We start from the raw sequence: 10,632 nt of genomic DNA on the forward strand, positions 1-10,632 counted from the left end.
ATTGGATTTTTAATTTTTATTTAATAAAATTTAATAATTTATAAAAATGATATATTCATTGTACGGAATTATTCACTTATTTTTGCATCAACTATTATATGTTTCCGTGTCCTGTACGGGATAATACATAAAATTATATAAAATTTATTTATTAAAATTTAAATAAAAAATATCTATAGTAATTATTATTATTATAAATATTTTATAACTTAAAAATATTAAAAATAAGAGTAAAGTATTGTTTTTGTCCTCAATGTTTGGGATAAGTCCTATTTGTGTCCCTAACGTTTTAATCATCCTATTTGTATTCCTAACGTTTATAAAAGTGATTCAATGTTATCCCACTATCAATTATACTAACAAATCAGATTATATTTTTCAATTATTTTTACTTGGATGTATTCATTCTCAATTAGATCTCACTTGAATGTATTCGATTTTAATATTATACCCACTATTTGTGTTTAGATTCAATTATGTCCCTAGAAAAGTGAATTATGTAAATGTTGTAGGAATTAGTTTCAATTTTTTATGAGCTATTTTTTGGAGTGGATCATCGATTCTATCCCAAATATTTGTATTCTAACTTTAAGAAGAAATTTTTAAAACTCAAACTAAAGTGCGCATGATGTGTAATTGACGGCAGGATAACATTGAATCACTTTTACAAACGTTATGGATAAAAATAGGACGATTAAACGTTAGGGACACAAATAGGATTTACCCAAAATGTTGGGGACAAAAATGATACTTTACTTTAAAAATAATTAATATTTGTTTTAATTAATTTGGATTTGGTCATCTCATTTGTCCGTTTAAGCAAGTATTTAGAGTTTGAATATCGCCTTGTATGTATAACAATCCATTAGTTAGCGACAAACCCTTAATAAATAGAGCATCAATATGTGATGGATTAGTCATTGACTTGCCGAGTTAGAAAATCCGTAGAAAAAAATTGTATTTGTCTTTAAAATAGATTCATTTTCCATTAATAGCAATACGTATGGACTTTTGTTTTGTTGAAATTTACTTGGGACAATTTTATTTGTTGGTATCATATTCATTCTTGAAATCAAAACAATATGATCAGCATTGTTACTTGTTAAAACTTCACATTTTATGAAATGATTTCTAAATTTTCAAATTCATAAACTTATGTCATTACAAAAGTTATTAGATCGATTGATTAATATTTCTTGGTAACATAGTATACCGAAACACCATCGTTGAGTATTAGTTAGTGTGAAGAGAAATCAATAACAACTTTTATTATTTAACATATAATTTATTCTATTGAAAAATAAATTAATATTTTCTAAACTTGTAAATACATTTTTTTCTAATTTCTTACACTATTTTATTTTTCAATATTTACCATTAAAAAATAATAAATGACCATACTATTTTCCAATATATATGATGTACAAAATAATTTCTTATCTTGAAATTAATTATGGTTAGTAAGATAAAATTTAAAATATTTTTTTATTTTTTTACTCGAATTTAAATTTAAATTTAGAAATTGATTAACAATTCATTTTTTTAATTTCAATAAAAAATAAATTGGTTCGATACAAAATATTGAGCATTTAATAATTTCAATCATTTAAATTTTAATTACCAAAAATTGGATTAAAAATTAATTATAAAATTAATAATCGATAATATATATATATATATATATTAATTTAGTACGTAAATAATAATATCCAATGTATTAATTATTTATTTTTTTGATAGAATTAATGTATAATCTATTGAGAATTGATTTATTATCTAAATTTTTTTTCATAAACTTTGTAATATATGAAAATAGTGATATTATATTTTATTATTATTTAAGAAATTCTTCATAATTTTTTAATTATGTAATTAACTTAATTCATAACCTTTATTATTGTTTTTATACTAAAAAAATATCAATTTATATTATTTACATATTTTTTTACTACTAATAAATAAATAAGTATTTGCACTATTATACTTATTGTTCTAGATAATGACTTAAATTATTTATTTTGTATGTTAAATAATATTTTATATGTTAAATTTATTAAATATTAAGATGAAAAAATTGTTCAATAAATTATATAAATAGTCATTACAGAAAAAAAATTATATATCATATATAATAATCCTTGATATATATAGTATCATGTATATATTAAGATTATCTATTTTAATTATATGAGTAATTATTGTTATTTTTTTATTTTTTGTTACATTAGAAAATAATATTTAAAACTAAAAAAGAGATAATTAATTTTTTTTAAATTGAATTAAAAAATATCTTATAAATATATCCAACTTTTATATATACTACGTGTTACAATATTAAATAGTATAATATTTGCTATAACAATGACTTAAAATATTAATCCAAGATATATTTGGGCCTAGTAAAACCTCAATGTAAGTAAAATCAACTAAAATCCATTGTTAGGGTCCCAAATCTGACTTAGATTCATTACCTTAAATGCCCAATGCAGATGAAGTCCACGCATCCCTTCTTAAATCGACTCAGATTGGATCCTGTTGCTAGTTAGATATGGTAATGAGTAAGGAGCGTGAGAAGCCCCCTTCCCATCCTCCACTCCTATTCAAAAAAGAATGCCATATTCCTTCTCTGTCATTGCAAGTTCTTGTTTAATTACCCCTTAGGAAACGCAGATTTTCTCTGGTATCTACGAATATTCTTTGAAAATTTTTTAAAAAAAATTAACACAAAAAGACATAATATAATAATCATAAAATAATCGATTCAATATAATTCAACACAATTTATAACATATTTGTTATGAAAAATAACATTTTAAAAGGAGAAAACATAAAAACATATTCCAACATAATAACATAACATAATTTTTTGGGACGATACTGAGCGACGTAGTGACGGACTTAAGAGGCAGAGAAAGTGAGTTAGAGAGAGAGAGGATCGAGGCTGAGAATGAGTCTGGAAGAAAAAGGAAGAATTTGAATTGGAGGCAAAAATTAGGGTTACTAAATTCAAGAAATGGATTTATGTATATATAAATTAATAATTTTATATTCGCGTATATTTAATATGTTCTATGGGGTAGGTACTTATCTACATGTCCCTATTAGGGTGACAAACAGAAAAGCCCCTCTGTCTTGCCAAAAGTCCGTCATCTGGTGGACTAGCATGCCCCGCCTTGCTTGGTAAGATGGTCCTAAATATCTCTCCCACCCTGCCTAATGGTACGCTGGTGGGTTGGCGGGTTCTCCTTTTTTAATAAACCATTAAATATTAAACAATATATATAATTTCACAACAATTTCAATAAATTTATAATTTTTAAAAACATAAAAAATTTATAATTTTTAAATTCACACACATTAAAGTCTTTATAATTATAAATATGTAATAAACATAATTATAAACCAAATTTATTGAAACAAAATAATAAAATCAATATTGTCCAAAGTAAAATAAATATTTTCTAAAATATATAATAAACATCTTCAAGTTTATAATCAATCAAACATAAAACATAATCCAAAATATAACTTAGAATATCTTCAATTATCATCTTCATCCTCTTGTAGATCAATAACATCATAAAAATTTATAAAAAAATGGTCCTGACAAAATAAAATTTTGCCCCACCTGTCGAAACCTGCCAAATCTCATGGATTAGGTGGTGCAGGGTAGGCAGACTTTTTAAGTTTGGCAATCTTAAATTTCCAGCCCAATCCGCCTTTGAGAGGGTTATGCGCGCCAACCCGATGGGTTTCGACCCGTTTATCACCCCTAGTCTCCATCTATTTTTGCATGGCAGGTCGTGAGGATTTCACGACTCTCCACCTAGTCCCAAAATACGAGTAATTCTTGCAAACACCCGTTTCGACTATTTTTGTGATTATCCCAATTGCAAGCATTCATTGGTTCGTGATGTGGAGCTATTCTAGCCACTCAATAAATTCTCAGATAATCAAAGTTAATGTTATATTATTTTTATAAAGTCACATATATTCTTGTTATAACAATATTAATAGAAGATAAATGGATAAACACTAAGCTATTGTTTGGATATAAGATGGAAAATAAGAGGAAAGACAATGGAAAGAAAGAAAATAAGAGGGAAAAATGGAAAGAAAAGTATATTTTTGTACATGTTGTTTAGATGAAGAAAAATGAATGGAAAAAAATAGAGAGAAAATTTTCTTTTAGTTAGATAAAAGAAAAAGTAAGAAGAGAAAAAATTATAATGGAGTAAAATTATATTAATGTTTTTATATATTATATATAAATTATAATTCAAATGGTAACTTTATATTTCTACCCATGTTTGCACTTCTGCATCAGTTTTCTTCGCAACTTTGAAGAGAAAAAATTTATATGAGCTCCACATACACTTTTATGTTTTTCATTCAATTTCTTTGTTGATCCAAACAATAAAAAATTGATTTTTTAGTCCATTTTCTTTTCCAGTATTTATTTTCCTACAAATTCTTCTAATCCAAACAATACATAAATGAGTCACATTTTTCATATATATAACAATAACTAATATCACATTTTAAGTTAATTTACGTTGATAAACCAAAACCATCCCAAAATTATTTGAATCTCCCAAATTAGAAAACATTACCTGGTTGTCTCCATTTACATTTCTATATAAATCGAATTTAATGAATTTGAATTAGGGTAATAAGTAGTAAATCAAATCTATAGGATTCGAATTACTTGACATTGTGATTTGAATGTAAATTGAATTCAAAGAATTTGAATTATGTCATCTCCTACTAAATCGAATCTATAAACTTCGATTTATATGATCCATGCTAAATCAAAGTAATAAGGTTCAATTTATACTCACTTAGTAGCAATCCAGCTCACTGTAAATCGAATCTCTTTCATTCGATTTAGTAGTGATATGACTGTTTCAATTCGAAGATATAACTCGACGCTGTACGTTACTACGAAAACACATAATTCAAACTCCATTAATTTGATTTACATAGATATGTAAATTGAGACATGCACGTAGCTTTTTTTATTTTGGGGTATATACGTAAAATTGATTTGTAAATGGTTTATAAAGGTAATTTACCTCACATATTATAACTTGTGAAATCATAATATTTTGAAAAGTGATGCATAGACAACTTAAATGTTGATAAGTCTGAAAAATTTTAGAAAAAAAATATCAAAAAATTATATGTTGAACCATAAGATTTTTTTAAAAAAAAATTTTGTCCATAGTCTATGATTAATAACTTTAAAATTATATATATGTTATTTATTTTATATTTTTTATTTAATAGAGACATATAATTTTGTTATCGGCGATGTTAGTGGTTATAAAGAGATTTTTACCTTTAAATAAATTATAAAGAAATTAAAAATAAAATTGGTTGCTATTTTTCTTACAATTTATTTATTTATTTGTTTAAATTAAAATTAAATGATATATTCAATTTATATTTGTTTGTTTATCCTAATGATTGTATATAATAGATAATATATTTAAGCATATTTTGAAAGAAATTATCGAATTTTATATAATCAAAAGTTAACTATGAAATTGAAACTAAGATGAAGTGAAATACAATAAACATATGAAGAGTGAAAATAAAATAAATAATTAAAAATAAGATAATAAAATAATTAAAAAAAGTAAAAAAAGACAGAAAATAATGCATGTAGTTGATAAAAATACACTGTAAAAAAATTAGTATAATCAATGAATATATGAAAGACAAAAATTAAGATGTATTTTTGTTAAAAAGTTCAAGAAAAACATTGTGAAGAAGAACCTATTAATTAGTATATATTTTTTTTTCATTTTTTAGACACGTATCTATTTTTTTTAAGTTATACATTTCAATTTATATAAATTAATGACAATTAAATATACAAAAAATACTAATTAATAAAGAAATAAAATTTAAGATAAACATGTCCTAAACAAATTGAAATAAAATAAAGATTTTTAATTATAATCATTAATTATAATCACATATATTTACTTCAAGATTTATACTTCAATAACTCATTATATTAATATTTTATATTTTTATGTCTCAATTTTAAACTATCACAAACATTAGTTATTCTCCAATAATGATAATACTTTTAAAAAAATAAACATAACTAAGTGAATAGATAATAAATAGAATATATGAGAATATGATATGTGACATATTTTAATTATGAAATTGGTATTATATAATAGATTTTTTTAATTCTTATTGCTTGTTCGTTGCTAATTTTTACGTAATTATTTAATAATTTTCGCCTATAAAACTATCAACTACCTAATATTTTGATTTAATTAATAAAAATGATGACATTAATATGTTTTCATAAGTCTTGTTATTATTTATAATTAGAAAATAATCATAAATAAATTTATTTTTTTAATGAATGTTAATTTTGTTGTCAAATTCTATATTACCTTTAAAGTTTTAGCGTAATTGAGTCTAATTTTTACATTTTGAAATGAATTTACTTGAAAAAATTAATATATAAATCACATTATTATTACAAAATTACTTTTTTAATATAATTAGTGGTGCTTATTTGAACCATTAAATTTAGTTTCTAATGATATTAAATTCAACCTATTTTATTATCTTGTGCCTTCAAAAAATTTACTGACATAAAAATATATCAATTGAAAAAAAAATCATTACAATGGGTATATTCATTTTAATAAATATTCTTCTATCTAATACTATAAAAAAATACATTGGCCACTTTGAATTGCTACAGGTCAACTTCTATCCACAGTAGTAGAATGCTTAAATTGAGATATATTCATCAAATAAACAATCAATAAAACACTCATCCGTACTTTCTTATTTTGGATACATTTATATATAAAATAAATTATACATAAAGAAAAAAAGAAGAAGAAAATAAGAGTTGAAATAGCAAGAGATAAAAGTTACGATTCTTATAATTTTGTATGTCCATCTATATATAATAGACAAAACAACTATGATTATCTAACAAAATTAATTTGTATTTATTGTACTTAACTTAAATAAATAAGAAATTATCTTACTTTAATTTAGTTCTTAATTCACATTATTTGAATTTAGCTCAATATATATGATTTGATTTTGATTTGATTTAATTATTAGTTGAAAATATCTCAATTGCCTATTTTATTCATAAATTTATTATTTTAATGACTAATAAATTAATCAAATTAATTAATTAGTACACACAATAAATTTGGTTTAATAATTTAAAAGAAATAAATTAAAAAATACTATCATAATATTAAAATAAATAAATTAGGAAATACTACCAAATCAAATTGATATAAATTATAATAAATTATATGATATTTAAATATCTAATCAAATTAATTAGTTGATATAATTAGTTTATCGTAATAATTTGTATTTAATGTGTTAAAAGAAATAAATTGAGAAACACTCTTAGAAGTATGCCATGTCAGATTCATCATTAAATGTAGAAATCCAATTTTTATATAATAGAATAGAATAGATGAGTGCAAATGTGCAATTATTCTTATCTTTTTCTGGTAGATGGGTGTGCTCTGTGGTATGGGATAAATTCTTTTATAAAAATAATTTAGCGAAAAAAGCCAAAATATAATAAAATTTAGGTTTTTTTTAGTTTTTCACAATATTTAATAAATTAAAAATTAATTTATCATAAATTGAATTTTATTTGAAAATATGTAATTGACAAATGAATTACTACACATATAAAATAAAATTTAAATTTTTAATATTTTTTTAAACAGACAATTAAACTGATTATTTGATCAATCTAAATTAATTTAGATATATTTTAAAATTTTGAATTAAAACTGTGTAAAAAATAATTTGCCGTATGGTGTGTGCAAACTACTTTATAGCTCCACAAAGATTTTCTCCAGTTTTATACGAAAATGACATGAGCGATCAGGGGCCAGCACCAATTAAAGAGAAAGAATCACACTTCACAGGATATTATCATTGCGAGATTCAAGTACTTACAATCTTGCAACGGAGCATACGTACGTTCACGGATGGGCGCAGTTCCCTTGTTGCCAGAAGGCAGGCATAGTCAATTCTGGACCCCCTGCAATATAATTAATGCACAGCGTTTTGGTTGTCAAGATCACTATTCTGTCTTTATTCAATGAAAATTAACTACACCACGGATCAAGGACAATTAGATCATGAAAACAGCTAATTTCATTTTCATTTCTGTGTCAATTTTCCATTTTTTATTTTCATCTTTTTCTTTTTGTTTAATCACATATTTCCTTCTTCGATGCATGCATCTAATGATTTGCAAATTAATTAAAAAGGAAAATCGCTCGGCCGTCGCAGCATCAGTCTTGGCAGCAACAATGGTCTTTCATTTCTATCACTATGATAAGCGAAGGGAGGGATTAGGTTTAGTTTGGTAAAGCTTTTACTTTTTAAAAGTAGCTTATAAAAGTTAACTTTTAAAAAATGGCTTTTTAAAAGTTGTAGCATTTATATTTGGTGGATGTTACAATACTCTCCTCATGTTTGGAGTTTTGAAACTCCTCTCCTTATGTTTGGAGTTTTGAAACTCCTTTGTATTATTAATATTGTAATGTGTGTTGGCACAGTTTTTTAATAAGTATTTTATTAATAGAGCTTTTATTATATATTGAAAACTTCATCAAATGATTAATATCAACAATATTTTTTTTTAAAAATTAATATTTAAAAAATTAACACTAACATAAAATTATTAAAATTTTAAATTATAAAATCTTTAAATTAAAATTTAAATAAATATAATTTAATTAATAACTTAATTTAATTTAATAAAAATAAACGTATTCATATTATTATATTTATATGATTAATTATATTTATTCGATTTAAAAAAATAACTATTTAAAATCGTTAATTATAAATTAAAAAATTAATATACTCGTATTATTTTTAATACGATTATGTTTACAATACTCCCTAATAGTTTGGTAAATCAACCGTATATAAAGTGTTTAATTATTTAATGAATCAATACTCTATATATTTTTATTTTTAAATTAGTTTTTTGCAGTTAAAATTTCCATTATTTTCTTTATATTTATTTTACCGCTTCTGCTTTAAATATTAAAATTCTTTATATTTATTTTATTCCATGGCTCTCTTTCTCAAATCTCACTTCTAACCAAATCTATCACTACCGTTCACTGTCGTGTGACCGGTGTCTCGTTTAACGTTACATCTCCTTCATCATTTTTTATTATTCTATTCGGATATGTTTTTAAACTATCTTCAATTTTTGTCCCTATTTTAATTGTTCTGGTATTCTATTTTTGTTCCTATTTTAGTGTTTTAAATTAAAATTTAAAATTTTACTTTCTAACTCATTTAGTAATCTAATTCTAAAAGAACGTCTTAATATTTAAACTTAATACTAAATAATATATTTGATTCTATTAATTAAATTTAAATTCACATTTTCGTGTTGTTTCTTTTATTTACCAAAGATAAAAAATTCAAATTCAAATTTTTATTTTTTAATTTAATAAAACAACTTTAACTATTTAAAGAGTATTTTTATCATTTAAAATTATATGAAAGTACATTTTAGTCTTTTAAAATCAAATTTAAATTTTAACATTATAAATTTATTAAAGAGTAAAGTACTTTTTTTGTTCCCAACATTTGGGATAAGTCTCAAAGTTATCCCTAATGTTTAAATCATTTTATTTAAGTATCTAACATTTTAAAATTGGCTCCATGTTGTCCTGTCGTTAGGGATCTGTTAACAGAATTGACGACGAGACAAAATTGAGACTATTTTAAAATGTTAGGGACGTAAATAGGACGAAAACGTTGGGACAAATCCCTAATAGCAGGACAACATTGAGCCAATTTTGAAATGTTAGGTAGCGTTTGGTGGAGAGACAGAGACGAAAAGACTGAAACTGAGAGACAGAGACTAAAAGACAGAGATTGAAATAAATCTCAGTATTCTGTTTGGTGCAAAGTGGGAGACAGAAATTAAAACAAAAATGAAACTCTAATTTAATTTGTACAAAGGTAAAATTCGAATTAATTAATTGAAATGAGAATATTTTAGGTATAAAATATTATTAAAGTTTCAGTCTCCATCTTTAAAAATTTTAGTCCGCTGTGTCCTTACTTTTTGGAGGTACTGAAATACTGAAATTTTAGGGATAGAGACAGAAATTTTAGTACCAGTCTCTGAACCAACAAACATGATACTAAGTCTCTGTCTCTTAGTCTCTGTCTCAATAAGACGATTTAAATATTAGGAACAATTTTAGGACTTACCCCAAACGTTGAGGACAAAAATGATACTTTACTCTTTATTAAATGATATCATTTCAAATTAGAATTTGATTTTTAAATAAAAGAAAAAAATATAAATAAAAAATGAATGATAATTAAAGTGAGATTAGGGTTAGACAAAAATTATATAATTTGTTGTTAGATTGGTTGTTTGAGCTTGTAAGTCAGTGTTAATTTTTATAAGGACATTTTTGTCTTTATAAAATTATTTATAAGAATATTTGATAAATTAAAATTTAAAATTTTATTTTCTAATTCATTTAAACAAATTTAATCCTAAGATAATTTTTATTGTTTAAATTTATAGTTTTTGATGCATGTAAACAACCATGAATA

The sequence above is a fragment of the Arachis duranensis genome, chromosome 3, assembly GCF_000817695.3.
Source record: "Arachis duranensis cultivar V14167 chromosome 3, aradu.V14167.gnm2.J7QH, whole genome shotgun sequence".
Taxonomy (NCBI): domain Eukaryota; kingdom Viridiplantae; phylum Streptophyta; class Magnoliopsida; order Fabales; family Fabaceae; genus Arachis; species Arachis duranensis.